This window comes from Bos javanicus, chromosome 5 (genome assembly GCF_032452875.1).
Source record: "Bos javanicus breed banteng chromosome 5, ARS-OSU_banteng_1.0, whole genome shotgun sequence".
NCBI classification, from domain to species: Eukaryota; Metazoa; Chordata; class Mammalia; order Artiodactyla; family Bovidae; genus Bos; species Bos javanicus.
Genome location: NC_083872.1, coordinates 93,042,685 through 93,068,724, shown reverse-complemented (window position 1 = coordinate 93,068,724; position 26,040 = coordinate 93,042,685).

Here is a 26,040-nt window from a genome sequence, read left to right as displayed (position 1 = left end):
ACATGTAAAAGAATGAAGTTAGAACATTTTCTCACATCATATAAAAAATAACTCAAAAATGAATTAAAAATCTAAATGAAAGACACGAAAACATAAAACTCTTAGTACAACGTAGCAGAGCATGCTTAGACATGAATCATAGTAAATTTTTTTTTATTTTGGACTAGTCTCTTCAGGTAAAGAAGTAAAAAACAAAATTAATCAAATAGAACCTAGCTAAACTTAAAAGTTTTTGCACAGAAAAGGAAATTGTAGCCAAAACAAGAAGACAGCTTGCTGAATGGGAGAAAATACTTGCAAATGATATTAACTTACAAGGGGTTAATATCCAAAATACACAAATAGCTCATACAACTCAATATAAAAAAAAATCAACCCAATTAAGAAATGAGAAGATGTGAATAGACAGTTTTAACAATGCTGGTCAATATGCACCCGAAAAGATCCTCTAAATCAGTAATCATGAGAGAAATGTAAATCAAAATCACAAGGTATCACCCCACACCTGTAGAATGGCCAGCGTCAAACCAACAACAAATAACAAATGCTGGCAAGGATGTGGTGAGACTGAAAATGGTGCAGTCCTTATGGGAAACACTATGAAGTTTCCTCAAAAAATTAAAAATGAGTAACTACTATGTGATCCTGAAATTCCATTCCAGGTTATATAACTGAAAAAAAAAAATGAAATCACTAATTTGAAAAGATAAAGGTACCACTATGTTCATTGGAAAATAATTTACAATAGGCAAGATATAGAAGCAAAGTAAATGTCCATCAACAAATGAATGAAATAAATACACATATATACTTGTATATGTGTACATGTGTGTATATGTATACATGAGTGTTAGTCACTCAATTGAGTCCGACTCTTCATGACACCACTCTGTAGCCTGCTAGGTTCCTCTGTACATGGGATTCTCCAGGCAAGAATACTGGAGTGGCCTGCCATTCCCTTCTCTAGGGGATGTTCCTGGCCCAGGGATCAAACTCGGATCTTCTGCATTGCAAGCAGTTTCTCTACCATTTGAACCACCAAGGAAGCCATATATATGTATATGTATATGTATATGTATATGTATATGTATATGTATATGTATATACACACACACACACACACACACACACACACACACACCAGGGAAGCCATGCATATATATGTACACACCCACCCACATATACACACAAGGGTATCCTTGGTGGCTCAAATGGTTAGAGAATCTGCCTGCAATGCTGGAGACCTAGGTTCAATCACTGGGTCAGGAAGATCCCCTGGAGAAGGGAATGGCAGCCCACTCCAGTATTCTTGCCTGGAGAATAATCCTACGGACAGAGGAGCCTGGAGGGCTGCAGTCCACGTGGTTGCAAAAAGTCAGACATGAAAGAGTGACTAACACACACACACATGCACACATATATAATGGAATATCAGCCATAAAAAGAATGAAAGTTTGCCATTTACAACAACATGAATGGACCTGGAGGATATATTATGTTAAGTAAGTCAACAGAGAATGATAAATACTGAATACTTTACGTCGACACTCACATGTGGAATCTAAAAAATTAAAAAAAAAAAATGAATATAACAACACAAAAGGAGACCCACAGACATGGGAAACAAACTAGCGGTTACCACTGGGAAGAAGACTGCAGGAAGTGGCAAAATAGGATTGGAGGATTCAGAGTTTATATATACATGAATAAGGTATGAGGATAGATGATGAAACATGGTGAATATAACTAATATTTTACAATATTAAATGGTACAATCTATAAAAATCGATTGTTTTATAGCATTGAAAGTTATATAATATTGTAAGTCAACTGTTAATAAAAGTAAATACATAAATTAATAAATCTAACATTCTCTTTTGCTCTTCATAAAAATTGTCTCTCTGCTTACCCTGAACTCAAATAGATTTATACTAAAATAAAAATTTTTAATAAATGAGATCACTTCATAAAAGCTACACTAAAGAGATAACTGCAGTATTATAGAAAGTCAACTCAGTTAATGCATTCTATTATGATAAAACAAAGTTTTTACTTCTGAAGAACATGAATATAAAATCTACTATATTTAACCATCAAGTGTAGCACCTATTTTCTTAAAATTAAAATAGAATCTCTTCAGTCAGTAAGTCAGTTCAGTCACTGTCTTGATCAAATCTGTGTGACTCCATGGACTCAGCACACCAGGCTTCCCTGTCCATCACCAACTCCTGAGGATTGTTCAAACTTACGTCCATCAAGTTGGTGATGCCATCCAAACAACTCATCCTCTGGGGTCCCCTTCTCCTTCTGCCTTCAATCTTTCCCTGCATCAGGGTCTGTTCCAATGAGTCAGTTCTTCGCATCAGGTTGTCAAAGTACTGGAGTTTCAGCAGCAGTCTTTCCAATGAATATTCAGGACTGATTTCCCTTAGGATTGACTGGTTGGGTCTCCTTGGAGTCCACGGGACTCTCAGGAGTCTTCTCTAACACCACAGTTCAAAAGTATCAATGCTTCAGCACTCAGCTTTCTTTATAGAACAACTCTCACATCCACACATGACTACTGGAAAAACTATAGCCTTGACTAGATGGATCTTTGTCAGCAAAATAATGTCTCTGCTTTTTAATATGCTGTCTAGGTTGGTCATAGCTTTTCTTCCTAAGAACAAGCATCTTTTAATTTCATGGCTGCAGTCACCATCTGCAGTGATTTTGCAGGCAAAATAAATAAATAAATAAATTCTGTCACTGTTTCCATTGTTTCCCCATCTATTTGCCGTGAAGTGATGGGACTGGATGCCATGATCTTAGTTTTCTGAATATTGAGTTTTAAGCCAAGTTTTTCACTCTCCTCTTTCACTTTCATTAAAAGGTTTTTTAGTTCTTCTTCACTTGCTGCCATAAAGGTGGTGTCATCTGAGTATCTAAAGTTATTGATATTTTTCCCAGCAATCTTGATTCTAGCTTGTGTTTCATCCAACCCAGAATTTTGCATGATGTACTCCACATAGAAGTTAAATAAGCAGGGTGACAATATACAGCCTTGACATACTCCTTTCCCGATATGGAACCAGTCTGTTTTTCCAAGTTGAGTTCTAACTGTTGCTTCCTGATCTGCATACAGATTTCTCAGGAGGCAGGTCAGGTGGCCTGGTATTCCCATCTTTTTAAGAATTTTCCACAGTCTGTTGTGATCCACACAGTCAAAGGCATTGGCATAGTCAATAGAACAGAAGTAGATATATTTTCTGGAACTCTCTTGCTTTTTCGATGATCCAACGGATGTTGGCAATTTGATCTCTGGCTTGAACATCTGGAAGTTCACAGTTCACATACTGTTAAAGCCTGGCTTGGAGAAGTATGAGCATTAATTTGGTAGTGTGAGATGAGTGCAATTGTGCAGTAGTTTGAACATTCTTTAGCATTGCCTTTGGGATTGGAATGAAAACTGGCTTTTCCAGTCCTTTGGCCACTTCTGAGTTTTCCAAACTTGCTGGCATATTGAGTGCAGCACTTTCACAGACTCACCTTTTAGGATTTGAAATAGCTCAACTGGAATTCCATCACCTCTACTAGCTTTGTTTGTAGCAATGCTTCCTAAGGTCCACTTGACTTCGCATTCCATGATGTCTGGCTCTAGGTGAGTGATCACACCATCGTTAGTATCTGGGTCATTAAGATCTTTTCTGTATAGTTCTTCTGTGTATTCTTGCTACACTTCTTAATATCTTCTGTCTCTGTTAAGTCCACACCATTTCCATCCTTTATTGTGCCCATTTTTGCATGAAATCTTCCCTTGGTATCTCTAACTTTCTTGAATAAATCTCTAGTCTTTCCCAGTCTATTGTTTTCCTTTACTACTTTGCATTGATCACTGAGGACGGTTTTCTTATCTCTCCTTGCTATTCTTTGTAACTCTGCATCAAAGCTGTATATCGTTCCTTTTCTCCTTTGCCTTTAGCTTCCCTTCTTTTCTCAGCTACTTTTAAGGCCTCCTCAAACAACCACTTTTACTTTTTGAGCTTCTTTTTCGGGGCATGGTCTTGATCTCTGCCTCCTGTACAATACCATGAACCTCTGTCCATAGTTCTTCAGGCACTCTATCAGATCTAATTCCATGAATCAATTTCTCACTTCCACTGTATAATCATTAGAGATTTGGTTTAGGTCATACCAGAATGATCTAGTGGTTTTCCTTTTCCCTACTTTCTTCAATTTAAGTCTGAATTTGGCAATAAGGATTTCTTGATCTGAGCCAGAGTCAGCTCCCAGTCTTATTTTTGCTGACTGTATAGAGCTTCTCCATCTTTGGCTGCAAAGAATATAATCAATCTGATTTTGGTATTGATCATCTGGTGATGTCCATGTGTAGAGTCTTCCCTGTGTTGTTGGGAAAGGGTGTTCACTATAACCAGTATGTTCTCCTGGAAAACTCTATTAGCCTTTTCCCTGCTTCATTCTGTACTCCAAGGCCATATTTGCCTATTACTCCAGGTTTTTCTTGACTTTCTACTTTTGCATTCCAGTTCCCTATAATGAAAAGGACATCTTTTTTGGGTGTTAGTTCTAGAATGTCCTGTAGGTCTTCATAGAATTGTTCAACTTCAGCTTCTTCAATGTTACTGGTCAGGGCATAGACTTGGATTACTGTGATATTGAATGGTTTGCCTTAAAAATGAACAGAGATCATTTTGTCATTTCTGAGATTGCATCCAAGTACTGCATTTCAGACTCTTTCTTCTACTATGACAGCTACTCTATTTCTTCTAAGAGATTTTCACCCACAGTAGTAGATATAATGGTCATTTGAGTTAAATTCGCCCTTTCCCATTCATTTTAGTTCACTGATTCCTAAAAGGTCGATGTTCACTCTTGCCATCTCCTGTCTGACTACTTCCAATTTGCCTTGATTCATGGACCTAACATTCCAGGTTCCTATGCAATATTGTTCTTTACAGCATTGGACTTTATTTCCATCACCAGTCACATCCACAACTGGGTATTGTTTTTGCTTTGGCTCTGTCCCTTCATTCTTTCTAGAGTTATTTCTCCACTGTTCTCCAGGAGCATATTGGGCACCTACCGACCTGGGGAGTTCATCTTTCAGTGTCATATATTTTTGCCTTTTCATACTGTTCTTGGGATTCTCAAGGCAAACATGCTGAAGTGGTTTGCCATTCCCTTCTACAGTGGATCGGGTTTTGTCAGAACTCTCCACCATGATCCATCTGTCTTGGGTGGCCATCTTGACATGGTTCATAACTTCTTTGAGTTAGACAAGGCTGTGGTCCATAGGATCAGATTGATTAGTTTTCTGTGATTGTGGTTTTCATTCTGTCTGACCTCTGAGGGTAAGGATGAGAGGTTTATGGAAGTTTCCTGATGGGAGAGACTGACTGTGGGGGAAATAAGGTCTTGTTTTGATGGGTGGGACCATGCTCAGTAAATCTTTAATCAAATTTTCTCTTGGGTGGGGCTGTGTTCCTCCCCTATTGTTTGACCTGAGAACTATGGTGGAGGTAATGGAGATAATGGTCCTTCAAAAGGTCCCATTCATGCACTGCCACATTCAGTGCCCCTGACCCTGCAGCAGGCCACCACCAATCCACGCCTCCTCTGGAGACTCCTGGACACTCACAGGCAAGTCTGAGTCAGTCTCTTGTGGGGCCACTGCTCCTTTCTCCTCGGTCTTGGTGCACACAAGATTTTGTTTGTGCCCTCCAAGAGTCTGTTTCCCCAATTTGTGTAAGTTCTGGTGGCTCTATGGTGGGGTTAATGGTGACCTCATCCAAGAGGGTGATGCCACACCCAGGTCTGCTGCACCGAGAGCCTCTGCCCCTAGAGCAGGCCACTGCTGACTCATACCTCTGCAGGAGACACTCAAACACTCAAAGTCACGTCTGGCTCAGTCTCTGTGGGGTCTCCTGTTGTGCACAAGGTTTTGTCTGAGTCCTCCAAGTGTCTCTGGTAGGTATGGGGTTTGATTCTAAATGCAATCTCACCCTTTGTACCATCTTGCTGGGGCTTCTCCTTTGCCGTTGGATGTGGGGTATCTTTTTTTGGTGGGATCCAACATTCTCCTGTCAATGGTAGTTCAGCAGTGAGTTGTAATTCTGGAGTTCTAGCATGAGAAGATGAGCACACATCCTTCTACTCCACCATCTTGATCTGACTGAATCTCTTCTTGATACGTTATAGGGTCTACTGTCAAGGAAGTTTCTTTTTGCTTTTCATCCTAAACACATTAAGAGGAAGAGGGGAAGCCAAATATATTTCATCAAAATTTTTCAACAATGAAAACATTCTTAATCAGAAAATCCAGTTAATCATAACACTTTAATTCCTATACAACTTTAATAACAAGGAAAAATAATATATGGAGGAAAGTAAATTTAGTTATGCCTTTCACTGTAGATACTGTCTTTTTCCTCACACTATTCAAAATCTCTACATCAATTCCTACCATGTAATACCTGCTTAATAGATGCTAGTTATGAATATTTTCAATATTATTATTATATCCAGGGTTCTAAAGATATTTGTTGAGAGAATGAGTGAATGAAAATTAAGATTTAAGTTTTGTTATGTTTATTTTCAATTATGCTTTATAATTACCAAAATAAAACCCTTAAGTTGCCCAGATACAGTATTCTCTGGTTCTTACACCTCAAATCTTACAGATATACTTTCAAAAAGGTTTATGATTGTAGCTATTGCTAGTTTTAGTCTAAGAAGGCAAACCCTTGAGTAGTTACTCATATAGATTTTGAAATTTTCTTACTCTTCTTCATATATTACAATCATATTTCTTTTTAACTTTATTTTTAATTGAAGGATAATTGCTTTACAGTATTGTGTTGATTTCTACCCATACTTTGTTTCTTTATAACTTTAAGAATCTTTTGGTTCTTCTACTAAGATTGCTATTATTCTGATGGAGAACTAAATAATATGCAATACTGTGATTGCAATTCATTTTTATTATAGAATTATACATATATACACAAAATATATATTCCTAGTACACATCCTTATGCCTTGAAAGGAGAAGCAATTTTTTAAATCAAAAAAATAAATCAATGAATAGCACATGCTATATAAAGCAGTCAACAAACACAGGTTGAGCAATTAGTAAACCCATTTTACAATAAATTTCAGTTATTGATATATAGGAAATCGTATTTTTTTAATGACTTAGTTGCAGGTGAAGTCTGATTAGAAGCTTTTGAAAGATTCATTAAGCATTGACCTATTAAGTAAATTTTAGTTCACTAAAAATTTGCTAGAATTTGAGAAGGGTTTTGATAATCTAACACACATATGCATGATCTCTCTTTCTCTCTCTCTCTCTCTCTCTCTCTCTATATATATATATATATATATATCTACAAATGGTATGAGAGACAAATCAATTATAACTCTTATATCTTCATTATTTCAAGTAACCAGAATGTTGTTCTTAAAAAGGCAAGACTTCAGCTACATTAAGTCCACAGAAAAGAATTATCACAGTTCTAACATAGGCTCACAACATAGTCAGATCCTGAACTTGACTGAGACTATCCAGTCTTCTGAAAATTCTCCTCTCTTCTTTTCTTATTCTTAAGTTCTATGTCCTCTGGTTGTTGTCATCATTTTTAAGTCTTCCTCAATCCTCCCAAGCAAAAAATTCAATTGACCTAAGTGGAAAGCCCTGAATTCTATTGCTTATTCTTTGATTACTACCCATGTGACTATGTTTAGTTACAAATAAGAAAGTAGACTCTTCTTTAAAATAGTTGAATTCTCAATGTTTAAACATAGCGTATATGCCTAGTATTACACACACACAAACAAACATATGTTGTATTTTGAATGGGTAAGTTTCGGCAACTGATAAATCCAGAAATTAAAACTTCTCTTGGAACAATAAGACCATTAAATGAAATAGTGGTTTACAATCATGCCTAATACAGGAAGTATTAAAAAATAACTATATTATTATAAAATCATCTACAACAAATAAATACATGTAAAGTTCTAAGGAAATCTCATGTAGGGAAGATCACATTAGTAGATGAGATAAGAAATCACAAACATTAAAATATAATCTGAGTCCTTAGGATGTGTAAGAGTTTACCATGTCCTACTTCATGTAGCTTAATAAAAACATCACATTTTTAAAACATAAATATTTACAAGGACAACACAGTAGATCAGACTTAAATTGAAGAAAGTAGGGAAAACCACTAAACCATTCAGGTAGGACCTAAAACAAATCCCTTATGATTATACAGTGGAGGTGATGAATACATTCAAGGGATTATATCTGGTAGGCAGAGTGTGTGAAGAACAATGGACAGAGGTCTGTAACACTGTACAGGAGGTGGTGACCAAAACCATCCCAAAGGAAAAGAAATGCAAGAAAGCAAAGTGGTTGTCTGAGAAGGACTGACAAGTAGCTGAGAAAAGATAAGTGAAAGGTAAAGGAGGAAAGGAAAGATACATCCAACTGAGTGTTGAGTTTCAGAGAATAGCAAGGAAAGATAAGAGAGCTTTCTTAAGTGAACAATGTAAACAAACAGAGGAAAACAGTAGAATGGGAAAGAAAAGAGATCTCTTCAAGAAAGTTGGAGATACCAAGGGAATATTTCATGCAAAGATAGGCACAACAAAGGATAAAAACAGTAAGGACCAAACAGAAGCAGAAGATATTAAGTGGAGGTGGCAAGAATACACAGAGGAACTATATAAAAAAGGTCTTAATGACCCAGATAACAATGATGGTGTGGTCATTTATCTAGAGCCAGACATCCTGGTGTCTGAAGTCAAGTGTGCCAAAGCATTACTATGAACAAAGATAGTGGAGGTGATGGAATTTCAGCTGAGCAACTTCAAATCCCAAAAGATGATGATGTTAAGTCCTGCACTCAATATGCCAGCAAATTAGGGAAACTCAGCAGGGATCACAGGACTGGAAAAGGTCAGTTTTCATTCCAATCCCCTGAAAAAGCAATGCAAAGGAATGTTCAAACTAAATGAGCATACAATTATGCTCATTTCACATGCTAGCAAGGTAGTGCTCAAAATCTTTCAAGCTAGGCTTCAACAGTTTCTGAATCGAGAACTTCCAGATATACAAACTGGATTTACAAAAGGCAGAGGTACTAGAGATCAAACTGCCAGCATCTGTTGGATCATAGAGAAAGCAAGGGAATTCCAGAAAAATATGTACTTCTGCTTCTTTGACTAAGCTAAAGCCTTTGACTGTGTCCTGAGTTCCCTAAGGCACTAGCAAAAGCACCAGGACCATGCAGGGCGAGTGCGTGCTCAGTTGTGTCTGACTGTTTGTGACCCCATGGGCTGCGGCCCACCAGGCTCCTCCGTCCACAGAATTCTCCAGGCTGCTGCTGCTGCTAAGTCACTTCAGTCATGTCCGACTCTGTGTGACCCCATAGATGGCAGCCCACCACGCTCCCCTGTCCCTGGGATTCTCCATGCAAGAATACTAGTGTGGGTTGCCATTTCCTTCTCCAATGCATGAAAGTGAAGAGTGAAAGTAAAGTTGCTCAGTCGTGTCCGACCCTCAGCGACCCCATGGACCGCAGCCTTCCAGGCTCCTCTGTTCATGGGATTTTCCAGGCAGGAGTACTGGAGTGGGGCACTATTGCCTTCTCCGATTCTCCAGGCTAAAATACTGGAAAGGGTTGCTATTTCCTTCTGCAGGGGATCTTCCTGATCCAGGGATCGAACCCACATTTCCTGTGTCTCCTGAATTGGCAGGCGGATTCTTTACCACTAGTGTCACCTGGGTGTGGATCACATCTGTGGAAAATTCTTAAAGAGATAGGAATACCAGACCACCTTACCTGCCTCCTGCGAAATCTGTATGCAGGTCAAGAAGCAACTGTTAGAACTGGACATGGAACAATGGACTGGTTCCAAATTGGCAATGGAGTACATCAAGGCTGTATACTGTCACATCACTTATTTATCTTCTATACAGAGTACATCATATGAAATGCTGGGCTGGATGATTCACAAACTGGAATCAAGACTGCCAGGAGAAATATCAATAACCTCAGATATGCAGATCATACCAGTGTAATAGAAGAAAGTGAAGAAGAACTAAAGAGCCTCTTGATGAGGGTGAAAGAGTAGAGTGAAAGAGCTGGCTTCTTTCACTCACTTCTAAAACTCAACATTCAAAAAACTAAGATCATGGCATCCAGTCCCCTCATATCATGGCAAATAGATGGGGGGAAAGTGTAAACAGTGATAGATTTTTTTTTTCCTTGGGCTCCAAAATTACTATGGATGGTGACTGCAGCCATGAAATTAAAAGACTCTTGCTCCTTGGAAGAAAAGTTATGACCAACCTAGACAGCATATTAAAAAGCAGAGACATTACTTTGCTGACAAATGCCCATCTAATCAAAGCTATGTTTTTTCCAGTAGTCAGGTATGGATGTGTGATTTGACTGTTAAGGCTGGAGTGCTAAAGAATTGATGCTTTCGAATTCTGGTGCTGGACAAGACTGTTGAGAGTCCCTTGGATAGCAAGGAAATGAAACCAGTCAATCTTAAAGGAAATCAACCCTGAATATTCATTGGACGGACTAATGATGAAGCTGACGCTCCAACACTTTGACCACCTGATGAGCTGACTCACTGGGAAAGACCCTGATGCTGGAAAAGATTGAGGGCAGGAGGAGAAGGGATGACAGAGGATGACTCTACTGCCTCACAGACTCAATGGACGTGGTTTGAGCAAACTCCAGGAGATAGCCAAGGGCAGGGAAGCCTGGCATGTTGCAGTCCGTGGGGTCACAAACAGTCAGACAAGACTTAGCGACTGAACAACAGCAATCTGAATACTGAATATTCAGCATGTTGAAAATAATGAAATATAGATGGGATGAAACTAACTTGGAGACATTTTGCTACTGGATGATAAACATGCTTTCTAATATAGTTAGAATGATATATTAATTTAACATACATAAACTACGAGCTGAAGAACAAATCTAGTTAATAGCATACTGTCAAGGTCAATCTTTATTTTCATTTTCTTACTCTAGTTATTCCTTAATTTCAGTAGCCTTTTAAAAATCATATCAAAGCACCATTCAAATACATTATGACTAATTTTCTTCAACAAGCAAACAAACGATACAGTACAATGAAGTAACAAGACATTTTTATGATAGCAAAGCATGGATGTGCACTATGTGTGATGTGACACAATGCCTCTTCTTGTTCTATTTTGAAACAGGTTGAAAAGAATTCACCCTACCTTCAATTAATGAAAAATGGTAAAGGTCATTAAAATGTGTGGATAAGTTAAAAAAAAATCATACTGTACTTGTTTTTGTGAAATTATAACATAAGAAAAAATCAACAGATTGACTCTATAAAATCCTTCACCATTTAAAAGAGAATAACAACCTCTATCACAACAACAAAGAACAAGAAAAGCAGCTTCTGGCTTATTCAATGGAAAAATTTTAAGTGGAAAAATTAATCCAGAATTTAATTATTCAAAACTCAGAAACACTTTCCTCTATCAACTGTATCCCCATCTCAAAACGGTAGTTTTCAAAGACCTCAGAATTTCTAGGTTTGGGAAAGGCACTTTCTGATATTTTGATATTCACTTGTAAATTCAGTGTTCAAAAAAACAGGATATCTCAGGTTCCTTTAAATTGAAAAATCTACGATATTAATGGAAAAAGAAATATGAAATGGCAGTTGGCCATGCCTTAATGATTTAACTTGGCATCTGGTCAAATGACCTGGGCAAATGTTCTTTTGAAAAATGTCATGGAGTTTTTTTTTTTTTATTAATGATGAATATTAAAGTCTCAAACCATACTCATCTTAAAGAAGACTACTTTAGCAATCTCAGCTCTGTCAAAACTGGGTTTTGAATGACTTGATCCTCATAATCATCAAACTAGTTCTGCATGTAAATATAGTCTACTTCACCTTTTTCTCAGGCATCCAAAGTCCTTTTGTAGTACATGAACAAAATATGTATCTACAACTGAAATCTTTATATATTTCTTCAGGAAACTAGGAGTTAACACTTAGTTGCTTACTATGATGCTGAATTTTGTGGATCTGAAATTTGCAAACCAAGTTTCACAGACTATGTAATTTTTAGGTATTACTTATTTCTTAATACTACCTGACTTCAAATGTCTTGATACCAGTGAAGTGCAAATTAACATAAAATATTGACAGTAAGAAATAGTCTTGTCTTCATGAGAATAAACAAATTTGAGCAATAACAACGATAACATAATTTTAAAATATCTTTTCATTTTACTTACAGCTCATACGTACAACATGCGAGCATTTTCTTAGTGCTTTTTATGAATTTTCTCATTTATAGTTTCTAAGTGAAACTTAATGTGGGATAATGGCACAAGATCACAGAGCTAGTAAATTATGGAACCAGAATTGAGTGGTGATTTTTGAAATGATTTTAAATTCATCATAGGAGTGCAAATTCTGGAATGTTAAAGATAGATTCAAATCCCAGTGCTATCACTTAGGAGCACTGATACTACCTGTAATTTATTTAACCTCTGATCATGCCATGGTTTTCCTACCTAAAATGGCAATAATATTAATAATATCTGCCCCATAGGGTCCCATAAAGAATTAGATGAGGGGATACATTCAATGCTCTTAGAAAACTGTGGTGCATATATTATTATTGCTTTATTATTATTGCTATTGTTATTACTTTATCATTATTTTCTATGTATTGCATTACTTGAATATTACAGACTATTTATTTTATATTGCTTTGGCAACTCTTTTTATAGTTGTTACATTTCATATACCACAGGGATTTACTAAAAACCTTGGTATTTATCATAGGTTAGTATAATTTCAGAAGGTAAGATTTCTGCTATTCAGAAACTAGGAAATATTAATTTTTAATAGAAATTAAGAAATTTATTCAACAAAAATTTACTGACCAATAACCATGGGGCAGGGGTGCATGTAGGAAAGAGGAACTTTATTGACAAGCACAAAACAGGCCCCTCCCTCCAAGCATTCATGGTTAAATATGGAGACCAAAGAGGAAAAATTACCACTGCTTCTCCACGGGTTGTTGGCCACCCTCTGGGAGCCCACTTTTCCACACAGCGTCAAAATATAGTTTCAAAAAGAACACCAACTTAAGTCACTTGCCTGCTTAAAGTTCTTCCATGGTGCTGCTGTGCTCTGAGGATAAAAAAACCACCGGGTTCTGAGGGCCTCAGGTAGCCCGGCCATGCTAACGGAAAAGATGCCATCTCATCGTGCAAGCCTCTTTCATGGAAGTCTCTTGCTTCTCCTCGCTTCCACAGACCGTCAGCTTTCGCAGTCAGCTGACTTCCTCAAAAGGGGATTTGACTGGTGATCGTGGATAAGGGGAGCATGCATGGCTGGGCCGCTCCCACCAGCTCTACCTTTAGAACCTCAGGGGTGCGGTAGGCTTGCGTTCTTGTAGTCTTTCCTTCCACAGTCTACTGAGGCTTAATTGACATTCAGTAATTTGCCAGTGGACAATCAATGAGTTTTGACATAAGTATACACACATGACCCCATCACCACAATCAAGGCAGTGAACATCATCCTCATGGATGGATGGAACATATCCATCATGCTCAAAAGTTTCCTTCTGCACCTTGGTAGTCCTACATCTTGTTTCTCCATGCCGTCCTCACCTGAAACCACCGATCTATTTTCTTCTCCCTAGATTATTAGTGTTTATTTTCTAGTGTTTTATATAACTAAAATACACTCTTTTTTTGCCTGCTTCAGACAAGCAAATTGAAGAGATTCCGGACTCAAGAATACATAATTAGGAGATGTCTTAATTAGAGATATATTCTTTTTTCTCTCAAACTCTAAACTTTTTATTTTGCATTGGATATAGGGACTTGGTGAGCTTCCTGGTGGCTCCTTCCCTAAACCCCTCTCCCATCCAGGCTGGCATATGACATTGAGTTGAGTTCCATGTGCTATACAATAGATCTTTGTTAGTTATCCATTTTGAATATATTAGTGTGTCCCTGAGGCTCCCAAACTCCTTAACTATCTCTTCCCCTTGGGCAACCATGAGTTCATTTTCTAAGTCTGTGAGTCTCTTTCTATTCTGTAAGTAAGTTCATTTGAATCGTTTCTTTTTAGATTCCACATATAAGGGATGTAATATGATATTTCTCCATTTGAGATATATTTTGACTGCAATAAACATGCTTAGTGTAAAAAATAACAATAAAATATAAAAGTGAAATATAAACATAAGGCAAGTATGTGTATCCAAAAATTTGGTTGATAAAAGATGGAATGAGGAGGGGGAAGAAAAAGAAAATTTAAAGTTATTGAGTACCTACATGTGTCAGACTCTAGAACAGCTTTTTAAATATGTCTCTGACATTTTGTTCTTTTTCTTTTTTTGCTACCATGAAAAGTTTTATTTTATTTTATCTCTTTATTTTGTACTGTGGCATAACTGATTAACAGTGTTGAGGTCTCTTCAACTATTGGGTTAGGTTTTTCTTAATCCTGTAAGTGTTCATATCCAAGTCCTGCCAATTCATCTCTAAACTACATTCACTTCTCTTCACCGCTATCATCACCAACTCAGTCCAAATTATCACCATCTCCCATCTTTATTACCACAATTACCTTTCAACCAGCCTACATTCATCCACATTGGCTGCTCTTTAATTTCTTTTCCATAATCATAAAGAAAACATATTTTGGCATTATCTATTAAAGTGTATAATGTAAAATATACTTTAGACGACTAACTATTTCTAGGGTTATCTTGCAGCTCTGTCTTGCAGCTCTTTGAGACCATGTCCATGTGCTCAAAATATAGATAGAAATGAGTATATTGTTTTACTGTATGTTGTTTTGTATTGTTTTCTTCTTTCAGTTGCATGTATTGTCTGTTTTAATAATGTTGAAATAATATTTTTAGCTCAAATTGGGGAATGTAATAGCTCAATGAGACTATTTCAAAAAGAAATAAGACAAGTACAAAATCTCTTTTTAATGTGTGTATGTGTATTTTTCCTCAAGGATTGTCTAACGAGAAGTGAAGCAAAGAGAACACTAGCTGAGAGTGGATAGGAGTACCTGACCAGCGGAAAAGAATATATACAACCACGCAAAACTCGGTAGGATGAAGGAAGTAGGGGGGAAATAGGAGTGTTAGTAGGACTGGATCTGCTCTCAGCGAGTGTGGGAACTGAAGAAGGACTCCAATCCCCACATTGGGGCAGTTGTCTGAGTCAGAGGAGAAACATTTAAGGCTGAGAGTGAAACAACTGATCTGTGGCAGCTTAAATGGAATGAGAATCAAAGAGTCCTTACTGCAGCCATATGTACCCCTGACAGGGATGCAGGTCCCCTGGGAGGTGCAGCAACTGGGAGCTAGAGTTTAGGGACTGTGGAACAATCCCTGGGTGAGGGCTGCTGTTGACTGTGGAGAGACAGATGGAGGGGATATGAGGGAGGAGACAGAGGTGGAAAATGCCGTGAGGGAAAGCTGGGCAATTATGGAAGCAAGGCAGTACTGCTGAATTACGCATAGGGAGTAGAGCCATCACCATAGCCTCTCTCCCCACATGCCAGTAGCTGAACAATGGAGAGGCTGGCCCATGAAATGCCTGATGCACTGAACTACGGAATAGGACCCCACCCAGGGGGGGCGCTCTATGTGCCTGATCAAGCAGAGTTATGGAGAAAGACTGGCCAAAGAGGCCTTCTGATCACCAGCTACAAGAGGCTAGAAAAGACTCTGATGGGACCATAACTCCTGTGGCAGAGGCAGTCCATATCCCTGCACACTTGGTGTCACCAGGGTCCCCACAAGCCAAGCAGCTATACCACCTTCATGCTCAACTCTTACTGGGGCAGAGCTGCACAGGCAAAAAAAAAAAAAAGTCTTGACTCTATGCGTGCAGGGTCACTTCAGTCATGTCCAACTCTTTGCAACCTTGTAGACTGTGGCCTGCCAGGGGATTCTCCAGGCAATAATACTGGAGTGTATTAGCCAATACTGGTTGCCATACCCTTCTAGAATACTATATTTCCTGGTGCCCTAGCCACAAACTCCCCTGAGTACCTGGTGCTACCAGAACCCCTGCAACCCAAGCAGCTGTTCCATCTCCACATCCGGCCCTCACAGTGGCAAACCCAAGTCCTCCAGGGCAGCCTCAAGAGCAAACCCCAGTGGATGACCCACAGGTGAAAATAAAACCACAACTGAAACCCAGAGGCAGTGTGACTAAGGAAGAAGACCCTGATAACTTACAGTGAACAATGTCGGATTCATGATCTCTGAAGAAGATTTAGCTTCAGGATCAGGGACCAGGCTTGATCACTCAAGAGCTTTTGTGTAGGAGAGTTTTATTAAAGTATGAAAAGCAACTTCTGTCAGAGAAAGCTTCTCACAGACATCAGAAAGGGTACGGAGAATGCCCTCCTAATTAGTGTTAGCAAGGGAGTTATATACTTTTTAATTAGTTATTATCTCCATCCATGGGATTCTCCAGGCAAGAATACTGGAGTGGGTTACCATTTCCTTCTCTAGGGGATCTTCCTGACCTAGGGATCAAACCCAGGTCTTCCGCACTGGAGGCAGACACTTTAACCTCTGAGTCACAGGGAAGCCCCTAAATAGTTATTACAATAAATCAAAAGAATGTCTCAAGTTTGTGAAAATTTTACCAGACCCACTCCCAGAATTTACATTTTAGGATAATAGGATTAGAACTTAACAGTAGAAAGATCCTACCAGACCCATGCCCTGTGGGAGCCATCCAAGATGGGCAGACATGGTGGAGAGGTCTGACACAATGTGGTCCACTGGAGAAGGGAATGGGAAACCACTTCAGTATTTTTGCCTTGAGAACCTCATGAACAGTATGAAAAGACAAAAAGATATGACACTTAAAGATGAACTCCCCAGGTGAGTAGGTGCCCAATATGCTCCTGGATATCAATGTGTAAATAACTCTAGAAAGAATGAAGCCAATGCAAAAACAACACCCAGTTGTGGATGTGACAGGTGATGGAAGTAATGTAGGATTGAATCAAGGCAAATTGGAAGTGGTCAAATAGGAGATAGCAAGAGTGAACATTGACATTTTGGAATCAGTAACTAAAATGGACTGGAATGGGTGAATTTAACTCAGATGACCATTATATCTGCTACTGTGGGCAAGAACCCTTTAGAAGAAATGGAGTAGCCATCATAGTCAACAAAAGAATCTGAAACGCAGTACTTTAATGCAATCTCAAAAACTACAGAATGATTTTTGTTCATTTCCAAGGCAAACCATTCAAAATCACAATAATCCACATCTATGCTCCAAAGGGTAATGCTGAAGAAACTGAGTTTGAACAGTTCTATGAAGATCTACAAGAGCTTCTAGAACTAAAACCCAAAAAAGATGTGCTTTTCATTATAGGGGACTGGAATGCAAAATTAGAAAGTCAAGAAATACCTGGAGTAACAGGCAAATTTAGCTTTGGAGTACAAAATGAAGCAGGTCAAAGGCTAACAGAGTTTTGCCAAGAGAATGCACTGGTCACAGCAAACACCCTCTTCCAACACAAGGGAAGACTCTACACATGGACATCACCAGATGGTCAATATGAAAATCAAACTGATTATATACTTTACAGCCAAAGATGGAGAACCTCTATACAGTGAGCAAAAACAGTCAGCTCAGATCATGAACTCCTTATTGCCAAATTCAGACTTAAATTGAAGAAAGTATGGAAAACCACTAGACCATTCAGGTATAGAAAGAAAGAAAAGAAAGTGAGGTCACTCAATCGTGTCTGACTCTTTGTGACCCCATGGACTATGGCCTCCCAGGCTCCTTCATCCATGGGATTTTCCAGGCAAGAATACTGGAGTGGGTTGTCATTTATGACCTAAATCAAATCCCTTATGATTATACAATGGAAATGAGAAATAGATTTAAGGGAATAGACCTGATATACAGAGTGTCTGAAGAACTATGGATGGAGGTTCATGACATTGTACACGGGACAGTGATCAAGATCATCCCCAAGAAAGAGAAACGCAAAAAGGCACTCAATATGCCATCTAATTTGGGAATCTCAGCAGTGGCCATAAGACTGGAAAATGTGTTTTCATTCCAATCCCAAAGAAAGGCAATGCCAAAAATGTTTAAAATACTTGCACGATTGCACTCATCTCACATGCTAACATAGTAATGCTCAAAATTCTTCAAGCCAGGTTTCAACAGTACGTGAACTGTGAACTTTCAGATATTCAAGCTGGATATAGAAAAGGTAGAGGAACCAGAGATCAAATTGCCAACATCTGATGGATAATTGAAAAAGCAAGAGAATTCCAGAAGAACATCTACTTCTGCTTTATTGACTACGCCAAAGCCTTTGACTGTGTGGATCACAACAGACTGTGGAAAATTCTGAAAGATATGGGAATACCAGACCACCTGACCTGCCTTCTGAGAAATCTGTATGCAGGTCAAGAAGAAACAGTTAGAACAGGACATGGAATGACAGACTGGTTCCAAATCGGGAAAGGAGTACGTCAAGGCTGTATATTGTCACCCTGCTTATTTAACTTATATGCAGAGTACATCATGAGAAATGCTGGGTTGGATGAAGCACAATCTGGAATCAAGATTGCCAGGAGAAATACCAATAGTTTTAGATATGCAGATAACACCACCCTTATGTCAGAAAGCAAAGAAGAATTAAAGAATCTCTTGATGAAAGTGAAAGAGGAGAGTGAAAAAGTTGGCTTAAAACTCAACATTCAAAAAATGAAGATCATGGCATCCGGTCCCATCACTTCATGGCAAATAGATGGGGAAACAATGGAAACGGTGACAGACTTTATTTTGGGGGGATCCAAAATCACTGCAGATGGTGACTGCAGCCATGAAAGTAAATGACACTTCTTCCTTGGAAGAAAAGTTATGACCAAACTAGACAGCATATTAAAAAGCAGAGACATTACTTTGCTGACAAAGGTCCATCTAGTCAAAGCTATGGTTTTTCCAGTAGTCATGTATGGATGTGAGAGTTGGAGTACACAGAAAACTGAGTGCCTAAGAATTAACACTTTAGAGCTGTGGTGTTGGAGAAGACTCTTGAGAATACCTGGGACTGAAAGGATATCCAACCAGTCCATCCTAAAAGAAATCAGTCCTGAATATTCATTGTAAGGAGTGAGGCTGAAACTCCAATACTTTGGCCACCTGATGTGAAGAACTGACTCGTTGGGAAAGTCTGATGATGGGAAAGATTGAAGGCAGGAGGAGAAGTGGTTGACAAAGGATCAGATTTTTGGATGGCATCACTGACTTGATGGACATGAGTTTGAGTAAACTGCAGGGGTTTGTGATAGACATGGAAGCCTGGCGTTCTAGAGTTCATGGAATTGAAAGAGTTGGACACTACTGAGCGACTGAACTGAACTGAACTAAGACAAACTACATGAAAAATAATTCACAATAATCATAGTAAAGATGATCAAAAGACTATCTGAATGGATACAAAATCAAGACCCATATATATACTGTCTACAAGAAACCCACTTCCGACCTAAAGACACATATAGACTGAAAGTGATAGGATGGAAAAATATATTCCATGAAAATGGAAAGCAAAACAACAAAACAAAACTAGCAATCCTCATATCAGACAAAATGAAACTTAAAATAAATAATGTTGTAAGAGATAAGGAAGGCAACTTCATAATGATCAAGGGATCAATCCAAAAGGAAGACACAACTATTGTAAATACCTATGCACCCAGCATAGGAGCACCTCAGTACGTAAGACAAACACTAACAGACATAAAAGAGAAATTGATGGTAACACAGCAACACCCACTCACACCAATGGACAGATCGTCAAAACAAAAAATTAATAAGGAAACACAAGTCTTAAATGATACATTAGATGAGATGTATCTCATTGACATCTTCAGGATATTTCATCCAAATGCAGAAGAATATACCTTTTTCTCAAGTGCACATGGAACATTCTCCAGGTTAGACCACATCTTGGTTCACAAATCAAACCTCAGTAAATTTAAGAAAAGTGAAATCATATCAATCATCTTCTCCAACCACAATGCTATGAGACTACATATTAATTACAAGAAAAAAACTGTAAGAAACATAAACACATGGGATTAAACAAAACATTTTTTAATAATCCTCAGGTTACTGAAGAATTAAGAGGAAAATTTAAAAAAATTACAGAAACAAATGACAATGAAAACATGACAACTCAAAACCTATGGGATACAGCAAAAACAGTTATAAAAGGGAAATTTATAGCAATGCAATCCTACCTCAAGAAACAAGAAAAACATTGAGTAGACAACCTAACTTTTCAATAAAACAATTGGAAAAGAAGAACAAAATGCCCCCAAAATTAGAAGGAAAAAAATCATAAAGATCAGAGCAGAAATAATCAAAAAGAAATGAAAGAAACAATACTAAAGATTAATAAAACTAAAAGCTGGTTCTTTGAGAAGATAAACAAAATTGACAAACCTTTAGGCAAACTCTTTAAAAAAGAGAGAGAGAGAAAAATCAAATCAACAAAATTAGAAATGAAAAACGAAAAGTTACAACAGACAATGCAGAAATACAAAGGATTATAAGAGACTATTATGAACAACTATACAGCAATAAAATGGATAATCTGGAAGAATTGGATGGATTCTTAGAAAAGTTCAATCTTCTAAGACTGAACCAGGAAGAAATAGAAATTATGAACAACCTAATTACAAGCACTGAAATTGAAGCTATAATCAAGAATCTCCCAAAAAACAAAAGCCCAGGACCAGATGACTTCACAGGAGAACTCTATCAAAGATTTAGAGAAGAGCCTATCCTTCCAAAACTCTTTCAGAAAATTGCAGAGGAAGGAACACTTCCAAACTCATCTATGAAGCCACCATCACCCTGATACCAAAACCAGACAAAGGCAACACAAAAAAGAAAACTACAGGCCAATATGGGTACCTTATTTTTTACAAAGGAGGCAAGAATATACAATGGGGCAAAGACAGCCTCTTCAATAAATGGTGCTGGGAAAACTGGACAGCTACATGTAAAAGAATGAAATTAGAACACTTCCTAATGCCATAAACAAAGATAAACTCAAAATGGATTAAAAACTTAATGTAAGACCAGAAACTATAAAACTCTTAGAGGAAAACATAGGCAGAACACTTGATAACATTAACCAAAACAAGATCTTCTATGACTCATCTCCTAGAGTAATGGAAATAATAACAAAAGGAAACAAGTGGGACATGATTAAACTTAAAAGCTTTTACACAGCAAAGGAAACTATAAGAAAGGTGAAAAGACAGCCCTAAGAATGGGAGAAAATAAAAGCAAATGAAATAACTGACAAAGGATTAACTTCAAAAATATACAAGCAGCTCATACAACTCAATACCAGAAAAACAAACAACCCAATCAAGAAGTGGGAAAATACCTAAACAGACATTTCTCCAAAGAAGACATACAGATGGCTAACGAACACATGAAAAGATGCTCAACATCGCTCATTATTAGAGAAATGCAAATAAGAACTACAATGAGATATCTATCACCTCACACTGGTCAGAATGGCCATCATCAAAAAGTCTACATACAATAAATGCTGGAGAGGGTGTAGAGAAAAGGGAATGCTCTCACACTGTTGGTGGGAATGTAAATTGATACAGCAACTGTGAAAGATGGTATGGATATTCCTTATAAAACTAGGAATAAAACCACCATATGATCCAGCAATCCCACTCCTAGGCATATACCCTGAGGAAACCAAAATTGAAAAGGGCACATGTGTCTCATTGTTCATTGTAGCACTGTTTTCAATAGCTAGAACATGGAAGCAACCTAGATGTCCACCAACAGATGAATGGATAAAGTTGTGTTACATTTACACAAAGGAATATTACTCAGCCATAAAAAGGAATACATTTGAGTCAGTTCTGATGAGGTGGGTGAACCTAGAACCTACTATACAGAATGAAGTAAATTAGAAAGAGCAAGATAAATATCATATTCTAATGCATATATATGGAATCTAGAAAAATGGTACTGAAGAATTAATTTACAGGGTAACAGTGGAGAAACAGACATAGAGAACAGATTTATGGACATGGGGAGAGGGGAGGAGAGGGTGAGATGTATGAAAAGAGTAACATGGAAACTTACATTACCATATGTAAAATAGATAGCCAACAGGAATTTGCTGTATGGCTCAGGAAACTTAAACAAGGGCTCTGTATTAACCTGGAGGGGTGGGATGGGGAGGGAGATGGGAAGGAGGTTCAAAAGGATAGGGGTATATGTATACCTATAGTTGATCCATGTTGAGGTGTGACAGAAAACAACAAAATTCTGTAAAGGAGTTATCCTTCAATAAAAAATAAATAAATAAGTTGAAAAAAATGAAGTGAAGCAAAATTGTTTAAAATTTTGTTAAGCCTATTTGCATATACAGTGGGGGAAAGGAGTAAACATTTTTAACTTGCATTTTAAAAAGTACTAGGAGCAGTCACTTCCAGGTAATAAGTGGTCATAATCATCTTCAGAGAGATGGTTGTTTCTTCAGCAAAACACATTCAAGGACATTTGGAGATGTGACGATGAGCAACCCCACTCTCATACCCTTACCCTCAAGGCAAAGTTAGAGGAAAAGTAAAGTTAGAACTGAATTTTTATACAGATTAAGCAAAAGAAATCGTGTTTTCTTGAATAGCTTTGTAGTGAGGGACTCCTAAGAATCTTAAGAGTATCCAGGACAAAAGACCACAAGTAATAAATCAAATACTCTGCAGTGATTACTAGGAACATTAATGTGCATGCTTAGTCGCTTCAATCATATCCCACTCTTTGTGACCTGATGGACCATAGCCTGCCAGACTTCTCTGTTCATGGGATTCTCCAGGCAAGAATACTGGAGTTGGTTGCCATGCCCTCCTCCAGGGAATCTTCCCAACCCAGGCATTGAACCCACATTTCTTACATCTCCTGCATTGGCATGTGGTTTCTTTACCACTACTGCCTATGAAGAACAAGCTAATGTATCCCAGTGCATTCTCAGAGTTTGGAAATTCTGTTGAGTTGACCATTTACTGTTTCGCTATCACAGAAGCACTCATATGTTAAGAGCATAATGTTATTTTGGGGAATATGACTTTTCCCTATTCTCAGTACATGTTCAGGTGGAATTTCCACATCCCTAGGGATGTGACTTAGGCCAAATCAATCAGAGTATTCTATTACCTTTGCCACAGTGGTTAAATCAAGAGCAGTCAAATGACTATCTAAGGTAATGAGAGACAGTCACTAATAATTTTTATAGAAGCCACCCAAAAGATCTCTTCCCTCTATATGTGATGGTGTGAGAGTAGGATTTGGGTCATATGCACCTTGCTGGCACCTTCTATGGGACTCCTAGGGATGCTGTTTTATTTTTTAATTAAGCTATTCCTCATCCATCCAATTATATGAGCCAATTAAGTCCTTAGTTGATGAAGTGATTTGTAACATAGACAAGCACTTTTAAATCTTAATAATGGTGTTTTCCTTAAAATTTTTTCAGTTGATGCAGAAAAAATAATTTTTAAAATTTATTTATTTTTAATTGATAATTGCTTTACAATATTGTGTCAGTTTCTGTCATACATCAACATGAATCAGCCATGGGTATATATATGTTCCCTCCATGATGACCCTCCCTCCTGCCTCCCACCCCTCTAGATTGTCAAAGAGGCCCAGTATGAGTTTACCTGCATTTATGGAGAAGGCAATGGCACCCCAGTCCAGTACTCTTGCCTGGGAAATCCCATGGATGGAGGAGACAGGTGGGTTGCCATCCATGGGGTCGTGAAGAGTCGGACATTACTGAGCAACTTCACTTTCACTTTTCACTTTCCTGCATTGGAGAAGGAAATGGCAACCCACTCCAGTATGCTTGCCTGGAGAATCCCAGGGACGGGGGAGCCTGGTGGGCTGCTGTCTCTGGGGTCGCACAGAGTCGGACATGACTTAAGCGACTTAGCAGCAGCATCTGCATTTAGCGCAGGCGGCTACCCCACGTCTGAGGTCTGGGGCGGTGGCCGAGAGGAGCTACCCCAGGCACGAGGCCAGGGTCAGCGGCCGGGAGGACCTACCCCACACCTGAGGCAAGGGGTGGCAGCCGGAAAGAGCAACCCCACCTCCAAGGAGTGGTGGCTGCACGGGCACAGGAGGGCCTAGAGGAGCTATTTCACATTCAAGGTCAGAAGGGGCGGTGGTGAGGAGATACCCCTCGTCCAAGGTAAGGAGCAGTGGCTGAGCTTAGCTGGAGCACCTGTGAAGAGATACCCCACGTCCAAGGTAAGAGAAACCCAAGTAAGACGGTAGGTATTGCAAGAGGGCATCAGAGGTCAGACACACTGAAACCATACTCACAGAAAACTAGTCAATCTAATCATACTAGGACCACAGCTTTGTCTAACTCAATGAAACTAAGCCATGCTTGTGGGGCCACCCAAGACCAGTGGGTCATGGTGGAGAGGTCTGACAGAATGTGGTCCACTGGAGAAGGGAATGGCAAACCACTTCAATATTCTTGCCTTGAGAACCCCATGAACAGTATGAAAAGGCAAAATGATAGGATACTGAAAGAGGAAAACACCAGGTCAGTAGGTGCCCAATATGCTCCTGGAGATCAGTGGAGAAATAACTCCAGAGAGAATGAAGGGATGGAGCCAAAGCAAAAAGAATACCCAGCTGTGGATGTGACTGGTGATAGAAGCAAGGTCCGATGCTGTAAAGAGCAATATTGCATAGGAACCTGGAATGTCAGGTCCATGAATCAAGGCAAATTGGCAGTGGTCAAACAAGAGATGGCAAGACTGAACGTTGACATTCTAAGAATCAGAGAACTAAAATGGACTGGAATTGGTGAATTTAACTCAGATGACCATGATATCTACTACTGTGCACAGGAATCCATTAGAAGAAATGGACTAGCCATCATAGTCAACAAAAGAGTTCGAAATGTAGTACTTGGATGCAATCTCAAAAACAACAGAATGATCTCTGTTCATTTCCAAGACAAACCATTCAATATCACAGTAATCCAAGTCTATGCCCCAACCAGTAATGCTGAAGAAGCTGAAGTTGAATGGTTTTATGAAGACCTACAAGACGTTTTAGAACTAACACCCAAAAAAGATGTCCTTTTCATTATAGGGGATTGGAATGGAAAAGTAGGAAGTCAAGAAACACCTGGAATAACAGGCACATTTGGCCTAGGAATATGGAATGAAGCAGGGCGAAGGCTAATAGAATTTTGTCAAGAAAATGCACTGGTCATAGCAAACACCCTCTTCCAACAACACAAGAGAAGACTCTATACATGGTCATCACCAGATGGTCAACATCAAAATCAGATTGATTATATTCTTTGTAGCCAAAGATGGAGAAGCTCTATACAGTCAACAGAAACAAGACCAGGAGCTGACTGTGGCTCAGATCATGAACTCCTTATTGCCAAATTCAGACTTAAATTGAAGAAAGTAGGGAAAACCACTAGACCATTCAGGTTTGACCTAAATCAAATTTCTTATGATTATACAGTGGAAGTGAGAAATAGATTTAAGGGCCTAGATCTGATAGATAGAGTGCCTGATGAACTATGGACTGAGGTTCGTGACATTGTACAGGAGACAGGGATCAAGACCATCCTCATGGAAAAAAAATGCAAAAAACCAAAATGGCTGTCTGGGGAGGCCTTACAAATAGCTGTGAAAAGAAGAGAAGTGAAAAGCAAAGGAGAAAAGGAAAGATATAAGCATCTGAATGCAGAGTTCCAAAGAATAGCAAGGAGAGATAAGAAAGCCTTCCTCAGCGATCAATGCAAAGAAATAGAGGAAAACAACAGAATGGGAAAGACTAGAGATCTCTTCAAGAAAATTAGAGATACCAAGGGAATATTTCATGCAAAGATGGG